At 40.3% G+C, this 22,821-nt stretch overlaps 1 protein-coding gene across 8 annotated transcripts in view; it reads left to right on the forward strand.

Moving 5' to 3' along the window:
• The window catches only part of MEGF11 (multiple EGF like domains 11), a 270,520-nt gene that overhangs the window by 15,854 nt on the left and 231,845 nt on the right, over positions 1-22,821 (forward strand). For 5 of the 8 annotated variants that reach the window (XM_048955937.1, XM_048955928.1, XM_048955933.1 and 2 more), the window contains exon 1: positions 313-442. The exons of 1 other annotated variant lie outside the window; for it this stretch is intronic. The gene's annotated coding sequence lies outside the window, so the exon portion shown is untranslated. Of the gene's footprint in view, positions 1-175; positions 187-274; positions 443-22,821 lie in introns of those variants that run through there. 2 more of the 8 variants (XM_048955931.1, XM_048955936.1) reach the window with 2 other exon arrangements.

Genomic DNA, 22,821 nt, shown 5'->3' on the forward strand with positions numbered 1-22,821 from the left:
GTACATGCGAGAATCCAAGGGGAGCGGAGCCACACTGGAGCCGAGCACCGCAGCGACAGCCCGAGAGATGCTGTTGTGACTTGGTGCTGCGCTGGGGACTGATCGGCTGCGAGCCCCCACCCCTGTCTCCTCCCTCTTTCCTCCTCCTTTTCCCTCCCCCAGGTCCTGCGGGGAGGCGGGTTTAAGGTGGGTCGTGTGGCAGCGGTAACTTTCCTAACAGAGCCAAAGAGGCGCTCGGAGTCCCCCGCGGTAGCATCGCCTCCCCGTCCTGGGCAGCGGCAGCAGCGCGGTGCCCCCGTGCGAACGGCCCCGGCTCGGCCGTCGCAGCCCGGGCTGCCGCTCGCCGCCTCCCGCCGCCGCCTCTCCCAACGCCGCGCAGCCGCCGCCGCAGCCCCGCGGATCCGGCCCCGACGGCGGCGATCCGGCCCCGGGTCCCGCCGAGGTAGGTGCGGGGCGGGACAGGTGCGGGACGCTGCGGGAAAAAAGCGGTGCCGGGGCCCCCTGCCAGCAGCTGCGGCCCCCCATGCCCCGTTCGTTCCCGGCGATGCTGCTGTGGGGCAGGAAGCTTCCTTTGCACCGTCTGTCTGCAGGGGAAGAAGTCCCTTTCCCTGCTCCTCCTGGAGCTTCCCGGGCACCCCGGACAAGTTAGGGGCAGGGTAGGGGGCGATCTCTCTCCAGTCATCGGCTTCCGTCCCTTTCCCCGAGCCTTCTCTGGGTTCCTGATGGTTTTGGAAGTGCTGATCTAAGAGATACGTGCCTAAGGGAGACCTTACGGCTTTATTAGGACTCCCTCCATCAGCGCTTCTCTCGGAAGCTTCCCCGCAACACATGCACGCACGGTATGGTTTACTGGGGTGTCGTGAAAGCACCAACTTTCTTCTGGTTGCTGGAGGCACACTTGTCCCCGCGTGTGTCCCCGTCCCCGGGTTGCTGCTCTGCGCTGGCCGCAGGACTCGGGAGGACGCCTCGCTGCTCGCCATCGCGTTGCTTCCCGTGCATGTACTTAACAGGGCTCAAGATAAAGGGAGTCTTTGGAGTAGGGGAAAGGCACGAAGGAGAAGTTGTAGGACGCAGCATGTAAGTGACAGCTTCAGTTTCTTGAGGATGGGAGCTGGTGTAATCGTACTCTCACTGGTGCTACTCAGCGCTGCCAAACATTCCCTTCTTTTGCATAGGAGGGACTTTTGCCACTCTGCCAGATGGTTGCGAACATAGAGGGAGAAGTTGGGGAGTGTGAGGACATCAGCATCCTTCAGTGTTTAGCTGAGATCCTCAGGTGACAGCATGGAGTTCTTATGTTTATTAATACTCATCTAGAAGCACTGGGCATCTGCATGGCCCTGAGAGGTGGGCAGAGGGTCAAAATAATGTGAAAGCAGGGCAGCCAATCTCTCATGGTATCACAGGGGTTGAAGATTTTAATAAACCCTGTGACCACTAAATACTGTGACGGCTGTGGTTCACCCCCTAGCAAGAGGGAAGTCCAAAGTTAACTACAAGGAAGCCTACAGTTTATGTCTTTATGATTTTTTTGGTTTAGAATATGAATACCTAACGTTAATTATGAATTAACTAGAATGTAGCAGCCTATCCACCTTCTATATCACGTCAAATGGGAGAGATCCCTCCTGTGACTGTCTTGTATTTTAGTAATAGAAATCTCAGTCACGTGCATAGGTGTTACGTTTTTAAATTTCACATCACCAAGCTGATTAATTCCGTGGAGGTTTCTTCTGGTATATCCAAGTGTGAGTCTGAATCTTTCCTGTTCTGTTTGAGTTCCCTTAGAGTGCATCCAAAGCTCTTCTGCCCCTATCTGTTTGGACCTTCTTTACATGTCCACTTTGTTATTAAGTTCCACATGTTTTCCTTCTCAGAGTAAAATCTGATGGATGGATTCTTATTTTGCCAGTAGCAGGTCTAACTAAAAGCAAACAAATAATCTAATCAGTTTTATCATAGGATTTGACTTTATCTGATGATTTACAGACTGAGAATCTGGTCTTGCAAAAGCTTAAGAGTAAGTTTATGTTCACTGGAATTGGTGTGGAGTCCGTTTAAGTTAGTGTGAGGCACCTGAATTGGTTTTGCATTAGGATAGTAAGTACTCATAAGCAGCTGTGCTTAAGGATAGTAATAAGTGTTTGCAAAATCAATTTAAGTGCAAGTGTGTGAGTTCTTATGTGTCAGCAACAACCCTGGAGACTCCTTTACTGTTCAATCTGTTGAACTTAGTTTTATTTTTGCTCTTGTTAATAGCCAAGTAAATCTCTTATGGAACTGTGGAACTTCTATGGTGTATGGTGAAAGTGTTTCAACAAATGAAGTGTTGAAAATGGTCAGCGTTGTCTTTCTAATCAACCAGCCATACACTTGATAAAATTTTGTAATTTTAGTGTAAAAAGCCCAGAAAACATACAAAAAGATGTCTGAGGTAAAATACAAAACGTCAGGATAAACTGTGCTGTCCCTATTGCTTAGTTGTTGAAAAAGGACTAATCTGATGTCTTGTTTTTTACAATTAAATATGTTAATAGTCAGGGTATCAAATAGAAGACAGAGGTCTCCTCTAAAAAATTGCGTGGCTGTGAATGTATTACTATGAATGGGGCATGTGGCCATCTTTACTTGGAATCATCCTGTAAATGTTAGCAGACTTAATATTTAAGCAAATGCATGCAGCAAAACTGCAAACCTCTGAAAACAGTGAATTGTGCTGGAACTGGGAACGGACCTTCAAGTGAAGCCCGTGGAAACTATTTCTCTGCAGTGTGGTCACAATTCTTGACACCCTTTTATCTTTGTCTGTGAAGGCATTTCTAATTCTATGCCCTGACCAAGTGTGTACTTGACTGTTGTTTTCAAAGCCATGTGGTTTGAGCTACTATTTAAATATAATATTTATAATGCTACTATGGCTGTTCAGTTTAAAGACAGAAGTGCTGCATACCACTGCATACTAAAGAGCTTCCGTATAATTACTACTTTTGGTGACACTGCTGTGCAAATCTCTGGGGCAAGAATTTAAATAGGACTTTATACACTTCCCAGGTACTTTATGTAAAAGCCACAAGCTTTTTTTAAACACAAACAAAATCAAAAACGCAAACAAGTATGGAGGCTGGAGACTTGGGGGACCATGGAATTACAGTGCACTAGTTTTTTCACAGTAAGAGCTACAACGTGTGTGCTGGCTGTTGGCTTTTTACTTTCAGGTGCAGAGAGTATGTGTGGTCCATCTTCACCACCTTGGTTTTGAATTACCTATTTACACATTTCTTTATTATTGCCATTTAATGCAGATATATCAGTTCCAGTTGTTTCTTGGAGTGCTGGGAGATGTAGGGTTACTTACGCAGACCCTCCTTCCCTTTCGTATCATGTGGATAGTGCAAAAGTCAGAGACTAGCTCCGATGCAAAGCCAAAGTCACTGGGAGTTTCTCCACTGATGGTGATGAACACTGGACCACGCTGTAGTTCCTGGGAGGATTCAGGCTTCTGCCATCCTGCCTTTTCTTCATCAGCGTTCAGTTGTCCTATGAGGCACCTGTCATATCTGGTGCACTATGCAGCTATCTTGGTTTTCCTAGGGCATCTTAAAAAAAAGCAGTTGGCATCCATCTTTGGGCAACTGAATCCTTCCCTGGTTTTCTCAGATATTACTGGAGCCCACATATGGGAAATTTTTGACTGAGAAAATAGATACAGTTATCATTGGGAATAAATGAGTTGTTTAGATGTTAATGGGAAAGGCAAAAAAAGCCTCTGCCTTGTGGTTCTGTACTGTGCTGGTTGGCTGTACTGCAGTAATGACTGGTAATTTTCTTTGCGTAAAACTGACTGAAAACATTGTGAGGAAGTTCTGTGTGTTAAGGTGCGAGAGATGAAAGAGCTTGTAGAAAATTGAAAGAGCTACTAGGAGACAAATACCAAATAGAAGCAGTTTTAAGGACTGCCAGAGGAATCCTGACATGATATTCTATGTGATTCCTGTGAGTGACATGGGGCATGTGTATAGAGAGGAGAAATTTTGTTCAAGAGTTTATGAAACTGGGTCCTTATTTTAGGAATTAATGATTATTTACCAGATTCATGAGGAGACAATATCCTATGCTGCAGGAGGGTGGACTGCAGCCCACAGAATTGGAGGTATTTAGTCAGGATGCTCAAAGACCAAGCCAGAATTCTGTAAGATGTGTGTGTTTACAAACACTTGTATATGAATGGTAGTGCTAAGCCCTCCAGGCAGTCTCTCCTGTCTGGCTGCTGCTCTGAAGTGAAAGTGCTGAAATTTGTATGAAAGCTTCTTTCTGAGAGAAGGAGAGAGATGCAGGATGAAGGTCACCACTTAGCCAGCTTGCAGAAACGCAGCAGGAAAGAGGAGCGCATCCAACTTGAACCAGATTGCAAATAAGATCAGTGCTGGTAAGCCTAACTTTTTCCTTTGCAATAGAAATTGACACTGAGAGTTCCTCCTAATAACAGCCTGACTTTGTGGAGGATAATGAATGAATGGGCAAGAGGCTGAAGTCAGATTTGCTGCTAGAGACAGCTACTAAGTAAAAATAGTTCTGTGCTGTGGCTTCATATACTTCATTTTCTAGGGTTTTCAACTCAACACATTTTATGAGCAATAATAGTCGCTCTGAAAAGTAATTTGAAGAGTTAAAAGGGAACCAGAGAACTGCCAGAATATGATTGCTTAAAAGTTAGTCACGTGTGAAATCTGCCAACAAACTCCTGAGAAACTGAGATGAAATATCAGAATTCATACATGCTTCCTTAAGTTGTCAGAACAAGAAAGCAAATCAAAAGCTCCAGTGCTTAGAAGATGCAACTTCTCTGCAGATAGTACTGCTAGGTGAGGTAGCTGTGGAGAATTTTCTACTTTTCCGTAGTTTGAATCTTTAATACCCACGTCTGTTTTGGAGACAATTATTGAAATAGCAAAAGCAGTCATCTGTCAGAGGCATGCATTTTAAGAGCCTTGGAAAGCAGAGGCTTTGGTACAGCTTTTTATTTTTTAAACAAGCATAATGTATGGAAGTACACTGATATAAAGTCATTGTAAGCATGTGGAGAATCAAGCTCTTTATCATTCTTTTACCATCAACAAAGCGAGAGAAGCATGGATGATTTGTAAGTAGTCGACTGGCATATGGTACCATTATGATAACATCATGTTCACAGCACTTTCCAGATTGATATACAACCTTTCTAAAATAAGCTTAGTAGAAAAAAGAGAAAAGAATGTAAAGTCATTTAGCAGCCAACACACTTTTGGTAGCAGTATAGGACGTTGGTAGGTGACTTCACTGACACTCTTTGTAAATGAGTTGTGTGTCCTAGTCTAGTACCTGCTTGGCAGGCAGACACTCCAGAAAACTGCCACTGCACTTTGTACATTGGGGTCTGATCTGTGCTTGCTTAATTCACAATGAAATGCTGTGTTCATTTTCATTCCTTGCAATCTTGGTGAACTCGTGGGGGTTTGTACAGGGTAAAAAGTTTGCTCCTTGGGAGGAAGTTCACTGCTAAACACTGTTTGCTGGGGTTATCTGGGGATGGAGATTGAATTATGCTCCAGAATGGCTATTTACATCCAGAACTAAGATTGAAGCTGTCTCGTTGACATGCTGTGTCATTTATAGTTCTCAAGGAACAGTAAAATCATAAATATTCTTGGAAGCAGAAGCCTTGACAAGAGAAACTGTGGCAATGTTTCAGTGTTCAAAGGGTTTTTATCTACTTGCCACAGCTAGCTTAATTCCATTAACGAATTAAAACAATGATACTGTATATGGCATTATTATAGCATAAGTTATACTTCTGTTTGCCTTCATTTAAATGTAAAAGCTGTAAATATCACTTTAAAGGATTGCTGGCTGATTAATTTGAAGTTGTATTAACTTGTGTGTGTTGAAATGGATAAGGCAAATCAAAACCATTAAAGTTACAACACCTACCATTTCTCAAGCTTAGTAAAAATGTCCAGTGCAGCAGTGCTCTTCATCTCTTTTCCTCTTCTAATTTTCTTTTTTCTGCATATTTCAGGTAGGCCTTTTATCAACCAAACAGGTCCAATCAGTTATTTTATAGATTCAATTCAAGTATCAGAAAATTTACTTCTCGTGGTTATTATGCATTACATTCTACAAAAGGTCATGTGAGTAATCATGCACTAAAACTCTAGAGAAAGATGAGTTTCATACCAATATTTCTTTGCAAAGTGTTTAGTAGACATTTGGAGACTTATTTTTGCATTTAGTGGGTATCTTTGGGATGAGTTGCCTTCTGGATTTGAAGTCTGGGCCACTCTTCCTTCAAAGCGGACTAGCAGACCAGACTGGGCTAGCTTATCTAACTTTTCAATGAGTCAAATCCAGTGAGTTTGACTCAGCACTTTCATGATGAAGCCTTTCTTTCATTTCCTTTGTATAAAAAGGTAGGAAGACTAAAAGAGTTGTTGGAAATGAATGAATGAACAATTTTGAAGATGGCCATTTGTAATTCCAAGCTTTAGTCTAGGTATCATGGTTTTGACAGTTTTAGGACAAAACTTGGCATTCACATACGTATCTCATGTACAGCACAGAGTGATAGTTTTCCTAGGAACTTCAAGTTTCTGAGAGCTTGTCCAGAATGAGGACTTTTGGGCTTAATCCGAGGTATTTCCAGGCAATGTTAGGACATGAAATAACCATTATGCTTAGAGTTTTGTTTTGTGAAGAAAAGTACAGTCATTGCAGACACTGACTAGAATTAATAATCACTTTTCCAGAAGACTGCAAAAATCCTGAATAAGTGCTCCAACAAATCAGTGTTTTTTAGTGGTGGCAAGTATAAATTATAGAAAGAAGTTCTTTTCTTTCGGAGTCTTTGGTGCCATTATAGCTGTCATTAATTATGTATTAAGTGTTCGAAAGGAAAGACATCAGTAGCCTATAGGGTATATTTGCATAGCAATTGAGGATTGATTAGGTGCAGTTTCTGCAGTGAAGGCTATTGGGAATAAGTCACCAACGCTGAATTATATTTACTAAATACTTATTTGTAATAATGGTAGTAAAATGTATGGAAAGATGTGTGAACTACCGGTGAAAGGAGACTCGTTTTCATGGTGGTATCTATTGCCACTTGGTACCTCACACTGGGTTACCATCTGTCTGGGGCAAGAATTGTGACGGATGTAAATGGGGATCTGTCAAACCACAAAATGCCACCTGCTGTCTGTGGTCAGAAGGCAGCAAAGTATCCTTGGGATGAATGCAGTGGGTGCTTTTAAAAGTTGAGGCGTGTGTTATGTCCACTCCAATCCACAGGCATCTTTTTCTTTGCCTCTCTTTCTCAATTATATTTTGTCATTTTGGATGATAAACTTGTACAAGAAATTCATTTGTCAAATACATTTCATGGGACTGTTTGTGGATGAACTGAGTGCAGCCTGGAAACAGAGCTTTTCCATTTGCTCTGATCTGTAAAATAAAAAATATGTGAGAATTCTGAATAAGGGGCAAACAATGTTAAAGAAAGGCAATAGAAAATAGCTTGGCAGGCAGAGTTGCGTGGGTAGAAATGATACAGAAAGCCATCTTTATATATAGAAAAGAACAAGAAAAAGAACCCTAATTAGGAAAATAAACAAGAGGGGGGAACGAGACAGCTAAACAAAATTTAATAACAAAAGACTCACTCAGAAAAATATGAATTAAATGAGAATGGGGAAGTGAGGAATCAGTTCTGTGCATGGTGTGCACGATTCTTGTGCTTGGCAGAAAGCGAGAGGGAAGTAGAAATGGTTAGCAGGATGCTTCTGCACTGATTAATGTCCAGCATTTAAAGCTGATGGTTTCTAGATAATCCAGGCATCCTCTTAATGTTTTTTTTAAATCAGCTGTTTTTTTTTTCTCTGCTCTTTTATTTCTCTGCTGGTCTTTCTTTTCTGTTATCCTCCCTAGCATTCTTTTAGGCCTTGTTTAAGGATAAAACTCTCCACTGGAAGGGCAGCTTGATTTAATGCTTAGCAGAGGACGGTATGAGTTCTCTGTTTAGTAGAGAACTAAGTTTACATTGTTCTGTATGCATGTATTCAAAAAACAGAAGACCTGCAGTCCAGAAAAATGATTCTGAATGATTTTTGCAGCTAAAAATGTGTGGACTGTGGAATATAGCAAGGAGAGAAGGAAGGAAAGAATGTTAGTCTATTTTCTTCAGGCTCTTGCTTTCTGAACATATTCTGCATCTTGTTTGGCTGATTCTTGGCTCTCTTTAAATAATGTGCACTGGAAGCAGAATATAGACTTGTAGTTCTGTTGACTGTTGCAAAAGATGTGTTTGCACAGGTAGTCTAGGATGAAATAGACTCTGACTTTCATACACAGCCTACTAATATGCAGAATATACTTGAGGAGAAGGCAAATATGTATTCTGAGCTTGGAAAAGTGCTGCTGTAGTGTAAACTGTAGTAATGTAGCACCCTGTATTTACTTGAAGGAATGCATACAAGTTGTTTGGACCCAAGTGTTCTGTCCTGCTGAACTGTGCTTGAAGCAGCACCCAGAAAGGGGAAGGATTGGTGACTCAGGGCTACTTTTCTTCTTCCTTGCAAGATGTGGCTTCAGTCTGGCCATTCCTGTAAGCTTAACAAACTCTGCTAGCTGTGTGCTGTGTGCTCCCCCTCTACTCTGAATGGTTGCCACCAAGCTGGTACACCAAGTTTGCAGCATTTGGCCCTGCAGTGCCTGTGCAGGGCAGATTTCCAGCTGTTTACATTGAGAATCATGGAAGTCAAAGGTGAAAATTAGAGTTAGGAAGACAAAGGAATTTCACTTCATCCAGGAGAAGGAAGTAGTACAAAAGGAGGACAAAAATCTTCTACAAGGACAATATTTGGGTATGCACGTGAACCTTAGCTTTCTGAAATGTAAGAGCTTATAAGGATGCAATGTTTCAAAACTAACTGCAGTGACTGAAGTACTTAGCTGCTGTCACTGAAAAGTGAATGCACCTGCCAGTATTCTTTGATGGACACTGAATTCCCTGGAAGGCATTGCAGAAGTTCTTGTTATCGCTTCTGTTTTATTTCAGCTTTCTATTACCAAGAAACAGCATTATAGATTTGTTAGCACTGGATTTACTTCAGTGAACCCATTTAGGAACATTGACTCTTCTTACAAAAAGGTTAATTTTTACATTTGAAAAGGTCTTTTTTTGCATATTCTGGGGTGCTTGAATACCACTTGTTTATTGCATTGTGTGGGAAAAAGAAAAACTAATATAAACTTTTTAATTCTTGCATGTTTTGGGGAAGAAGTTATGTAAGTTAGTATGCAAAAAAAAAAAGTCAATGAAGAGACTACAGTGTACATTATAAGCTGACTTTGCATGAGAGTTGGTGCATTTGCTGTTGTGATGTGTTCTGGTTAACAGTGTGAAGAATGCAGTCTTATAATGTTACATCACTTTGGGTAAATTCTTAGGGCACAGTGAGAAATATCTTATAGTCAGGTCTGATCCCAGTTTAGACTTTGATAAACTCACAGAGGAAGCAGTGTTTGCACATATGCATTCCCTACTAGAACCCCAGCTGCTGGTCAGACCTTTCTCACCAGCTAAGTTCTTGGATATCTCTGTAAGTGGTAAGTAAATGCATTCAGTGCAGTGGAACTGAGATGTCAGGGCCTGAACTGATGACTGAGCACCCGGTGAAGGGGGTGGCTGGCCCAGGAGGCACACGTGTAAGCAATTCATCTGTGCTTCCCACCTGACTGGAGCAGGTGGACTCTGGGTGTGCCCTTCTAAGGCCACCTCCTGAGAAGCAGCATTCTGTAACCACAGCCCCCATCGCCGGTCTGGGGAGTCGATTTATTTTCTATGTATGGTTGTTGATATTCCTAATGACACTTGGCTTGGTATCGCAAAGAACTTAGCAGAAGCTGTTTCACTTTTTTTTTTTTTTAGGAGGAAAGATAATGAGAGCCCTATATGCATTTCTAAATAAGTTCTGTTAAAATCATATTTGTTAGATCTGTGTTCCCTGAGCCAACCTACTACTTCAAGATATATGCCCAGCTAATCAATATACACATACAAAGAAATTGAACTTGCAAATGATGAGGCACTCTTTGGGCATTCCTACTCGATTCCTAAAACATCATGTCCAATGCAGCAAACAAATCTTCACGTCTAAATAATTCATCTGGAAATGGTAAGAACAAGAGGAGGGGAAAAAAAGAAACAGTTGTTCCATGCTAGAATACAATAATGCATTAATGTTAATCAATCTCTTCCTGCTGAGAAACGATCATTTAGAAAACATTTTAATTACCAAAACTGAATAATGGGATCAGTATTCTTCAGAAGGTTGGGTTCACCCTACTGAGCGCTGGAGAATCCTCTTCACAGGAGCCCATAAAAACATTGCTGTTTTCAAGTTGCTACTTTCAATCATAAATACTTCTGGGGAGAGGTTTGAGGGTTGTTTTTTTTTTCACAGCAGCTTTTAAGGAAAATGTCGAGTGGACAGCAGGTGTGTGTTCACTATTTTGGATCCAGAGCAGAGGTCTGCATGCAATTAAACTTTTTTTTTTTTCTTTTGGATAAGAATTTATTGTGCATTACTTAATGCATATCCAAAGCCAATTTGTCAAGCCAAAATGTTTGACTGGAACAAGAAGACGATGTCGTAACGTAATGTTTTAAAAATAGCATTTTTGTCTGTATGCTGCCTAGCAGTGAACAGAAACTTGCAGAAATAAGTCAGCATGGTTATCTGTTTTGGCTAGAAGTGGTGTGCAAGGAGAATGTCTGTAGTGATTCTATGGGATACAATTACTGTGACTTTTACAATTTGCAAGAGAAGAACCTTTGATCCTGCCTTGATGTGGAAGGGTTTTGCCTCCAGCTCTGGTTTTACAGACGTTTGTCAGAGATCTGAATGTTAGTCAGAGACACGACTTGCTGACCGTAGAGCGTGTGATGACCCCCCAGGAACAGCCGCTGCCTGACCATTGGGAAAGCTCTGTCGTGGGGAAAAAGGTGTTTGTCGAAGTTTCTTCGTGTATGTGGGAATATGTATACTGCAGTCTAAAATAGTTTTTCATCAGTAGTTTTGTTTCTTCTATTAAACTTGTATTTTTCATCAATATGGCATAGCAGACCCATAGTCATGGTTACCCATTCTTCAAAAAGTCTGTGTGGATTGTGGTGAGATCTGTGCAAAGGTTGATGCTGTTCAATATCTGTATCCTAACTGCAAAGCCCTCCCATGGGTGCTGCAAATGAAGAGATGGGAAGGGTCCATTTAAGAACACACTTCTCTGGGATGTGGCAAAGTTTTGAGTGGCCTACGTTTGTTTATAATGAGATCAAGTGAGAATTGGTCCTTGGACCACATATGAGTCATGGAGGGAGCCCAGCGTTTTGCAAGGATGTATTTTAACACCTCTTTTCCAACACACGACCTTGGCTAACAAAATAGTGAGCTAAATGGCTAGTGTGGTGTGTGCTGAGGGCTTGGTGACACTGAAGATAGATAGGCATGCACATAGCAACCTCTCTGAAGTGCCCTGCGTGAATGCAGGAAAATTTCTGTTGATTTTGGTTTTCAGTGTGTTCTTAGAATTAAGCTTGTTTTCAGTCCTTTGCTGAATCAGGGTATCAAGTTTGAAAAGAAAATTAAAATAGATTCACTGAGAATGATGTAAATCTTAATTTTTACAATAGGACACGCAAGCGAAGTTGAATATTCCAGTAATAAAAGTACCTTGTAACTTGTGGAATGAGCAAAGTTCCCAGAATGGTTATTACGTGCTGTATTTTCTGTTTTGGATTATTGAAGTGAAATTGCAAAATTAAGTTGCGTGAAAGGCATTTTCTTCTTTATTTTCATAATTATTCTGTCACCTACATAAAATTTTTTTCTAACTTGAAATGGATCTGGTTGGTACTGAAAATTGCTGTAGGATAAGTAAAACAAGTATAATTGAGATTCATAAATCCACTTTTGTACAAGTACAATTAGGAATAGTTATTAGAGACCAGCTGGAAAACGTTAGGGGTAAAAATTTACCATGTGAAGTTTTTTATGTGTTTGAAACATTTGTTTTATACCAAAACCTAAATTAGATCACCAGAGAAATGAACCTGCCATTTAAAATCTAATTTGTACACAGAAAGTTAATTCTGAATATTCCTATTGATAAAAATTTTATTATTAGGTCTTGTTAAACTGCATGTTTTTAATGGAATTCTGACTTTTACAATGCTTCTCCTATAATTAAAATATGAGAAGTAGCAACTTGATTATTCTGAATGCATTTGTGTCCATTGGCTGTGTAATAAACTTTGGTACTAGTTAATTCTCTTCCCTATTATGATTTTGAGAGTAGAGCAGTTTATTGGGCCCGATTCCAAACCAATTCAATTCAAAGGAATTGTTCAGTTAGTGCATGTTGGATTAATGTTTTAGGGCCTAAGCACAGATTTTCAAACATATTAGTGTATAACTCGATAGCGGGGGAGATGGGGAAGAAGTAATTCACACAGACTATCTCCCACTAAGGAGCGTTATACAAAAATGAAACAACATAACAACGGCTTTGTTGTGTTAGATCAGTTTTTTTTCTAGTCCAATATTTGGCTTTCAGCTGTAGCACATGGTTGCAAGCATATAGCAGCATTTCTCTGTATAGCCTCCTTTGTTTTCCTGGTCTCTTCCTGCAGTTCAGAGAGGGGCAGAAAGGCTGCTCCAGTGGCTGGTCAGAATAGAAAGCTGCTTTGGTGTTGGTGTTGCAAGGCATCCTGCATGCCAGCAAACTGGAACTTCAGCAAAAACTGCTTTTTTTTTTTTTTTTTCCTAGCATGACTTACAATCATTTCAATATCCAAGATCTTAGTGTTTTCACTTTATAAATAATAACAATAATAGCACTTTTAAGAAAATGCACTTAGTAACTCTTTATTCATATTTTCCATTATTGTACCTATTATATTCTAACAATTTCTGCTGGCCATATATAATACTTACAACTACCCAACAGAAGAAGATATGTGGAAATCCTTTTTGAGACTTTTGGTTTAGTTTTTCAAATTACTTCTGTTGCAATTTGGGCTTTATTTTGGGACTACTGTTGCAATAAAGAGAGAATGCTTTTAGAGTAATTGAACCGAGTGTCTTAAAGCAGCATCTCATCAGTCAACTTTGATTTTTTTCCTCTTATTTTTGGTTAATTGTGTTTCCTCTCTGGAAAATTGGACAAATCAATGTAAATGAAAGAAGATTATTATTATTATTATTATTTAGGATAAATAAGTAAACGCTGTTAGCCATAATAAGCCATCTGCGAACAATACAAATCGAGGATGTAAATTCACTACAGTCAAAGGTTTTACATGAATTTGACACATTTATTACTCATCTAATTAAATTGTGCATGCAAAGCAGGCAGGAACCTAACAATGTATGCAGATGTCAAATGGGTATTTAGTACATTTCTGATTAAGAGCAGCTAGTTTACAGCACACTGTGCTGATCTGTTGTGACTGGTTGTAACAAAACATGCACAGTAGAAAAGAAAATTGTTGGGTCAAATTCTATGCAGCAAAGTTTGAGTAAATTCATTGGTTTTACTGGGATCAAATGAGTGCAAATAGGTCAGGGGCTGCGAGGTGTTCACTTCTGTGGTTCTTTGTTGGTTAGCAGATACTTGCCTGGAAGTTGATGTATTGTCAGAGAACCGGTAGATGAGAAAAGGAATCTCTGTCTGTGGGGGGCCATACAGTGATACCTCAGGGAATCTTTAGATTGGGTACAGTGGCTGCTTGATGGAATTCAGTGGCATTTGATGTTCGGATGGTCAGGTTGGAGTGCTGCAGCACTTTGGAGCTTAGAGATCAGTGGGACTGCAGGAAAGCTGGTGAAGGCCAAACTGTAAATGAATGAAGTCATGCTTCATGTTTAAATCATCTTTATAACAGTGTCCCTGCTGATGCAGGCAGTAGAACAGTCTGTTTTTATCTTAGTTGCATGAAGCCCAATCTCCAGTTCCTCTTTTGCTCATGCACTTTTCAAATACTTGCAACTACCACCAGATGCCTGGAGGTTAGGAATTAGGCTTTCTCCTTTTAGTCATCTCATTCCTCTAACCTTTCGTATTGTGAAGTTTAAGCAAAGAGAAATGGCATTTGTCTCCTCCCTGAAAGGTTTAAGGCAATTGATTCTCGTGTTGCTCAGCTATGGCCTGCAACAAAATGATGGAAAGTTGGCTTTTCTTTAGCTCACTTCTCTGTCTGTGCGTGTGTATCTAAATCAGCTAAAACTTGTACAGTTTTCAAGGAAGAATGAAGGACAGCAAAGAACTTCTCTGCCCAACTTTATGAATTGGGTTACCAATAAGCTGGGAAGGTGGTTTTGTATAATCAAACTGGTTTGTACTCAGGCCAAAGTTATTTGTTATTCCTTCCAAATGTACTTTTTATAGAATTGCTTTGCCAGAGGCATTTAATTTTTGGCAAGATGAACGTTGGGTCAGGATTGGGGAACAGACATCTATACGTGTCGAATCCCTGAAGCAGCCTACTTGATTCCACGTGGAATCATTTGAAGGCAGTTATCAGGATTACGTAGCAGGGAAAGTTTCTGTAATGGAAAGTACAGATGCAAAGACTGCTCAGCGAGCTTACAACTGACTGGAACCGCAGCATATTTCCAGAAATTAAAATTCCAAATGCAGAGATTTTCTTATTTAAGTCATTAATTCTCTGTGGTTTTTGGCACTGACCAACTCAGACAGTTTTGGAGGGATGCAGTTTGGACTCTTTAGGGCTTGTAATGCAGAAGCTGGCATTTGGAATTTCAACCAAAAATAACTGGCAGTTGGTGGTGTACCAAGGTATTTGTTGCTCTCAATCCACTCCAGGTATCAATGGGCAGATACAAGGTGCTTTACAGAGACCTTTTAGCTCAGCATCAATCAGAGGAGTTGTTCCTGGTGACTGTTTTGTTTCTGCATCCAGGAGCATCAAGGAATCTGGTGGGATTCCAGGTCCTCTGATTACTTTGAGCGGCTGCTTCTTGAGGTTGCATCAGTCTGCTTGGTGTATGCTGGACTGTCCAAAACAACAATCTTCCTTTCTGGTCTTGCAGGCACTGAAAAGCAGACTGCTGATAATACACTGATAATATTTTAGTTAATACTAGTATCTTCTTTTACAGCTAGAAAGCTGATGTAATTCAACAGAAATACATTAACAAATTTAAACTGCTACGGTAAGAGAGCATGAAAGTCATCCCATTATTTGATTTTGCTGCTGTATTCTCAATCTGGGTTGGAGATAACTCAATAACATTTTCCAATCAAGTTCAAGTTAAATGCAAAATCTTTGTTCAACTGAATAATTTCTAACTTAAAAATAGCCAGAAATAGCCTCCATCAAATGCACTGCACCTGGAGGAAATTTTCTGCTTCATACAATGGCTGAGTTTTGTGCCACTGTTAAAATAACGTACTATGACTTTGTATCAGAACATGCACTAATTTTCATCTGAGGCTCAGAGGGAACCTTTCTTAATTCACTTCCACACAGAAGCTTGAAAAGTGTCCTGAGTCTTTCTATTTTTTGGCTTGTATTGCAGTCTGTGCTTTATATGAATTCCCAGCCTGTGATTGGAAATCTTTCCAAAGAGTTGTGTGTATATTCCTGCACTGCTTCTGCCTCCACATACTCCCTGGCAGGGCTATGGCAGCTCATGCCCCATGCGTACACCCCCCAGGTATTGCAGGGTTCTTTGCAAAGGAGATGCTGTCCTGGTCTGCTCTGGTGACTTCACTGCTTCACTGGCTTACTCAGTGATGTGCTGGAAGAGAGCGCTCAGGGCAAAAGGTAAGGAAGGCTTCAGCAAAATTAAGACATGATAAATGTGTTTTACCATTTTGAGAAGCCAGAAGCTTGCTTCCTGTCACTTTCTAATAATATATTTCCAGCTATAGCAAGGCCTGCTCTGCATTTCTGACAGCTGGTCTTGTAACTGTGCAGTAGTACATGTAATTACATGTGTACTGTTCTTACTTCTGTCATCTTTTTGTGCTGTTCCTTCTCTGTTCCTTACTCAGCCTGCATATCTTTCTTCCCAAATTTCTTCTTGCTGTTTGAATGCGCTCAATAGCATTTCAGTAGTTTTGCAGGACCAATATTTTAATTTGTTCTGTAACATATGAATGTGTCCTTTTACTATGCAGCAGCTTAAGTGATCAGATGAATCGGAGCCCCCCCAGTGCTAGTACCCTTGCTCTTTCATTTGAGTGAGTGAAATGCCTGTAAGCTACTGCTAGGGAGAAAGAAACAAAGGCAGGCATTAATACATCTGCTCTATTTATGAACTAGCTGGAGCCACAGTTTATTGACCATTCAAATTGCTTTTGGCATAAGATTTCAGGTGGAAACATTTCATTACTGAAAATCTTGCTCTTCTTTGGCTTTTTTTCCGCAACACTTCCATTTTTTCACAAACTATCTGAATGATCATATTCATCCTACGCAAGACAGAAGGCCTCTTCTTACTGTGGCCAAGTCTCATGCATAATCCCTTCTGATGCATCAGTACATCGAGAAGGAAATACACCCCTTGGAACTCCCAAAGCCCAATCTTGAATATTAAATAAAATAATCATTATTGTGGCAGATGTACGTGTTTGTTTTAAAAGCCTCTTTAATTTCACAAATTGAAGTTAAAATAATATTTTTAATATGATTACCATAAAGAGTCAGCTATAACTACAGTTGTATACATATAATTAACATTATATTACTAGTGTGAACTTTCGTTATGAATCTTTCACTGACAAGTTATGTAATTAAAACAAACTTTTGACAGGAATCAGAACAGATTTAAAAGTGGCATGAGATCTCAGACTTTGTGTACCTCTCTCATAGTTTTCCCCTGCTCTTCCTGTGTTGTAGCATTGGTGTAAGGCAAATTTATTTGATGAAGCATGAACCTTGTGTATATCTACTGTTAGGCATTATCTAAGCGTTCTTAATATCATTCAACTTTTGAGGTGAACAAATAGAAATAATGAATAGAAGTTCACTTCTTGTAAGGGAGATTTCTTTTTCTAATACGATACATCAAGTGGATTTTTTTAGAGTCGGTCCATTCAGTTCTGTACAGATCTGTACTTAAATTCTCATGTTTTTGCAATGAAATTTTTAACAATAATAATACAACTGATTGCTTTGCAATGTATTGAACATCTTTTTTTGTTATAATGCTGGGAATTTCTTTGTTTACTAGGAATGTTTCATAACCGTTTGCCTTAGTAAAACTCATTTCTGCCAGCAGAAAATAATGGCTGCGCCGATTTGAGGTGCTATGATTGATTCAATTTGCATTGAATTACAAACCCAAGTTGTGGTAGGTATTATTGTCTGCTATTATTGTCTGCTCGATGACAAGTTAGAGTTAAATGTCACTATGTGCCCTTTTAAAATGTCCCTCCTTGCTTTCCTGTAAGTCCCTTCAGGTCCTAGAAGGCTGCTATAAGGTCACCTCGGAGCCTTCTGCTCTCCAGGCTGAAGAGCCCCAGCTCTCCCGGTCTGTCCCTGTTAGGGAGCTGCTCCAGCCCTCACATCATCTTTGTGGCCCTCCTCTAGACCTGCTCCAACAGCTTCATGTCATTCTTGTCTTGTCCTCCATAACTGGATGCAGTACTCCAGGTGGGGACTCCTGAGCTGGAAGAAGATCGATTTAGACTGGGTAGCATGAGGATATTCTTTATTGTGAGGGTGGTGAAGCATTCAAGGCCAGGCTGGGTGGGACTTTGAGCAGCCTGGTTTGGAGGGAGCTGTTCCTGCCTGTAGCAGGCGGTTGGGGCTAGATGATCTTCAAGGTACCTTCCAACCCAAACCATCCTGTGATTCTATGATTGCGTTCTAATTCTTGTTGCAAACTTTGGCTGATGTATATGAAGTTCCTTCCTTTGAAAGGTATTTAAAAGACTAAGCAAATGGAAAGCAAATTGAAGGAGACAAAGCTTCAGCAAAAGTTTTGATGGTTGCTGTTGATGCTTTTTTTTTTTTTTTTTTTTTTTTTTTTTTTGATAAATGGAAATAATAAGTATTTTAGTTCATGGTTTGTGCACACAATAAATTAACAGCAAATACACATCAAATACAGACTTGGATCATGAATCCTGTCAAATCAGGTGCAAAACAAGTAATTTGCTGCTGGGGTGCAGCAGGAGCATGCTAGGATTTGGACACGTTTTTAACATCTTTGTCCCGTTTGTAGTTAGGAACTGATGACCTTTAATGCATGCTTTTCTTAAGCAGCAGAGTGCTATTACAAGTGTGAATTTGTCCACCATGACCTTGTTAAATAGATCAAAGTGTGAATATTTCTCAAATGCATATCACAGAGCTGTGCTGTGATCTTGAAACTGTTGATTTTGCTCTGTTACTGAAAGCTGCTACTTTGAAGTTGCTAATTGCATTAGGTTAATATTTATAGCATCCTATGTCAGTGCCTTTATCCCTGTGTGTGAACAGCACACTCGATAAGGGTTTTTGCAGAGGGCCTAAAAGCGCTATCTAACATTTACAGGTAAAGGTCTATGAAGAATATAACACCAATTGTTGCATGGACTTAGGTCAGAATAACCCTATCCTGTTATTTTCAGCTGATGGCCTTATATTATTTTGAATTAAAGATGCCTCCTCTGACAGTAATCATTGTAATACATTTGGTACATACTAAGAAGGCCAGGTGGACATGACCTGGCTGAGTCAGTCCTTTACCTCTCCTGCTCTTGATGGAATGCCATTCAATATCAGATCTTCATTCAGTTCATTGCACAACAGAGATTGCACTGTGTTGTTTTTAAGCATCTTTTTTTCCTTGGGCGAATGTATTGCGTTCTGTAGAGCTGGCAATATCTCCTGTTTAGTCACCTCTCTTGCTACCCTCTGCTGGTTTCCAGTCTGTCAAAGATATATCATTGTTCTATTTCTTTTTATGCAGGACACCACCTACAAATGCCTTTGATGAAAGCAAAAGAATAGCCAAAGCAATGTGTGTGTAGTATTAGGAGGAAATAACCCTGCTACGTGAATCTCTGAGACTGGGTGAAGACTTCATATCACATGTTCCATGGGGTTTTTTTCAGTTTCTGAAGCAAGGATAGAGGAATTGGGTTTAGTGGGTCCTCATTTACACTGTGGGAAAACTGACACTGGGAAGAGTAAGAACAGTACTGAGAATGTAAGTTGGGGATTTTTGTTGTGTTCTTCAGCAGATGTTCTCAGCTGTAGGAGTGCAATGTTCTGAAGTCACTCCAAGATTAGTCTGGGTTCTGCAGGGCTCTGCTCTGTCGCTGAAGCAGGAATGTCAGTTCTAAACAGGGGGACTCTCCTGGGATGGATTTTTGGTAATTCTTCATAATTTGTGGGTCTACAGCAAAGCACTTAAATATGTGTTTATTTCTAATTAGACCCATTAGCACAATTAGTTTTGATGGGAAGCATGTGGACTCCTGAACTGAACCGTGATACATACAGTATCTAATTTTACATAGTCATTTTCAAGTCGAGCCATCTGAAATGCATATATAGAAGTCCCAACACCACAGAGGAGAAATATTTGTAGAAGATGTGGCTTAAAAATAACAGTATCTGAATTTTTCACTGAATTTTTTCATGGAATGACGGCAACTGCATCACCACCCTGCTAGCCAGGACTGGTTTATCTTTTGCATCACACACAACGTTCGAAAAAACAAAAGGTACTTCGAATTTGACCTGCTCTTGGTTTGCGTGAGCGTGGTATGATACAGAACACCTGTCTGCAGAATCTCTCTATTCCTCTGATTGTAACATTTCCCATGTTTTTGTGTACTGTTCACTGGAAGGGACCTGGAGAAATCCACGACACTGCTCCACATGCCTGGCCACAAGGTGCAAGCTCCCAGGCTTTTTGAGTAGTAAACACTGGAGCCTTTGCTGAGGAAGGAGGCAAGTTATGGCTGAGATAGCTCAGTGTTCAGTGTGTAATTTCACCGTTCATTTCTTCAGTGTCCAAGAACTAAGTGATATCAGTCCTGTTCCATGGCTGAAAACAGTTTTAATGATCAAAATATAATGGAAACATCTGTTAGATGTTTATTGATATCTTACCCATAATTGATTCATTTTAAAATACTTCTACTTTGCTTTTTTGGGACAGCTGTTTGGGGCTGACCTTGTCTTTCTTCTTAACTTTGCATATACATGGCAGTTGTAACTTCCTGCTGTATAGCTATAAATCCTCAGCACTGCTTGCAGACAAGAACAGATGATTCAGTACCATCTAGTGCATTAATGTACAATCAAGCAGAACTTAAAATACAAAGGAAGCCTTGTTGATTGTGTCATCCAAAGACACACGGCAGGAAGTTGGGAGACAGTACTAGGCATTTACTTCTCAAATGATCAGCTTTTGATCTTGAAAATCTTTGTATGTTTGCTTTCATGTCATTCTTGCTGGACATTTCAGGCTGCCACGCCATCACTGAGTTGTCCCTGTGCTGTACATCCTCTTGAAATGTTCCCCATTTAGAAAGCTAAGCAGAGTCTTCCTGGCAGATTCTGACGAGGCTCAGTGACACGTGTGCACACCGAGTTTGCTACTTTTTCAGTTAGCGGTTTAAGCTGAAGTTGAGGAGAAACTACTTTCTCCTTTTATTTGCTTTATGGTGTCACCTTCAAACTATTCAAAACTGGCATGTGCAAAAAAACCCACCTTTTTTTCTCATCTAATTTATTTTTGCATTAATTGATGATTTATTACGCTGTAAAACGTTATCACATCCTGGAATACAGTGCTCCTTTCTGAAAGTCTTCAAAGAACAAAATTAGTCTCTAAGAACAGGTTTCAGATTTACAAGTGGAGGGAAAGCTGAGCTTTGTACAGGAGTCTGATTTGCTCGAGTTCACGCAGCATCGAGTGATGAGTGGGGCTGCTTGTCTCCCCTGGTATCGGTTAACATCACTAGTTTATTAAAATATTGTTTCCAAAAGTAAGCATGATGTAAGTATTTTTGGTTTAGTTTTTTTCCTTCAGCTCTTTGTGCTGTGGTCTCATATTTTATTGAGATCATTGGGCTACAATGCAAGCGTGTGTTTTTATCATACATTCCAGGCACAGAAATGTGTTGTCAGTGCAATATTGATCAAACTACACAGGGTAGTTTAATAGCGCAGTACAAGTTTAATCCCTTTCGGTTGTTTGCACTTTTTTGACTGGCTACATTATCTTCCAAGAATTAATCTTTGTGCCTGATTAGTACTATAATTCTTTCGTTATCTTCTCATAAGCATTTTATGATTTAAATTTCAGATGGCTGTTAGAGAAACTGCACCAAATCTTTCTTTCCCTCTCACTATCCCATGAAGATTTGATGGATCTGGAATCTTAACGGTTTTTAAATCCTTACTTAAAAGCCTTTTTTCCCTCTACTGTAGTCCTTCCAACAAACTGCTGCATGGCACCATTTAGGCTGGCAGCCAACTGTGCAGGAGTAGTTTCATGGAATTAGCAGTCAACACTTTGTTGCTGTACAGCAGCGCCATGGCAGAGCAATGGCTGTAGTGTTGCTTGTTGTTATTGTGTCTCACACAGCGATGCACTGAGCCTTGCCCACTGTGATTTCCAATGGTAATAGCAGTAATAATGAGGGCAGGTTACGTGGGGCTTTCAGGCTGCACGTGTGAAGTGAAAGAACAGTGCATTGGAATAGCAACTCTGCAGTGCTTTTGTTCAACTTCGGTTTTGTCATACTCATGTTGTAGTTCCTGCTTTCTTTTTCTCAAATGTAGACTTTAAAGAGCACAACAACACCAAGAGCAGATGTCGCTTAACATCCTGGCCTAAATCAGGGAAGATATTTCTCTTCCCTGACACAAAGCTTCTCTTATTCCATTTCCTCTGAAATTGTATTATAAAAAACATGATGCTTGTGCTTTAATGTGGAAATTCCAGTGTCAAGGATCAATAAAGTTAATTAGTAGTGATTAATGAGAGAACTTTAATTACTAGATGGTAGCTATTAAAATTGCAGGCAGTCACATAGCTGTCGAAGATGTAACTGTTCAGTCTGCAGTGTCAGTTCAGATTGTTGCGCTGCATGCAGCTTGCTTGGCTTTATCATAATGCTGATTAAATAACTAGCCCAGAAACTATTAATGAAAGACTTAAGTTGTGGATCACCGTATCTGTGAAAACATCTTCATGTATCTTTTTAGTTTGCTTAATTACTGCCATGGTTCTTCCGCCCTGCTTAACAGAGGATCAGTCTGGAGCAGCACAGTTAACTTCGTTAGACTTATTAAGATCTACCACAATAGGACTGAAATAAAAAACCTGCCCATTGCATTTCACTTGCTGATTTGCCGTGCTGCTGTGCCTCAGATTCTTCTTACTATTCACTGAGTAACTCAATGTAGTAAACAGCCAGTGAGTGAAGGTGACTTCTTTCCCAATAGCAGAAAATAATGGGGCAGATCAGAGCGCTTGGTTCTTACGCCGGGTTGTAATATATTGGATAACATGAACAGTTAATGCTTATTTTTTCACTGTCATGTTAAGTGTCTGCATAGCTTTGGTGGTGCCGTGGGCATCTTTGAAATAATGTGACTATAGCTAAGTTTTGATAACGTTGAAGAGGTATAGAATGCAACCCTTCCCTTTCATCTCATGCCATAAAGAAAGGAGGAATGCGCAATTCCAAAGAAAACCCTTTTCTTTTTGCATGACATAACCCCTTTTGTGCATGAAAGCATAGTGCCAG

The sequence above is a fragment of the Lagopus muta genome, chromosome 10, assembly GCF_023343835.1.
Source record: "Lagopus muta isolate bLagMut1 chromosome 10, bLagMut1 primary, whole genome shotgun sequence".
In the NCBI taxonomy this organism is placed as follows: Eukaryota; Metazoa; Chordata; class Aves; order Galliformes; family Phasianidae; genus Lagopus; species Lagopus muta.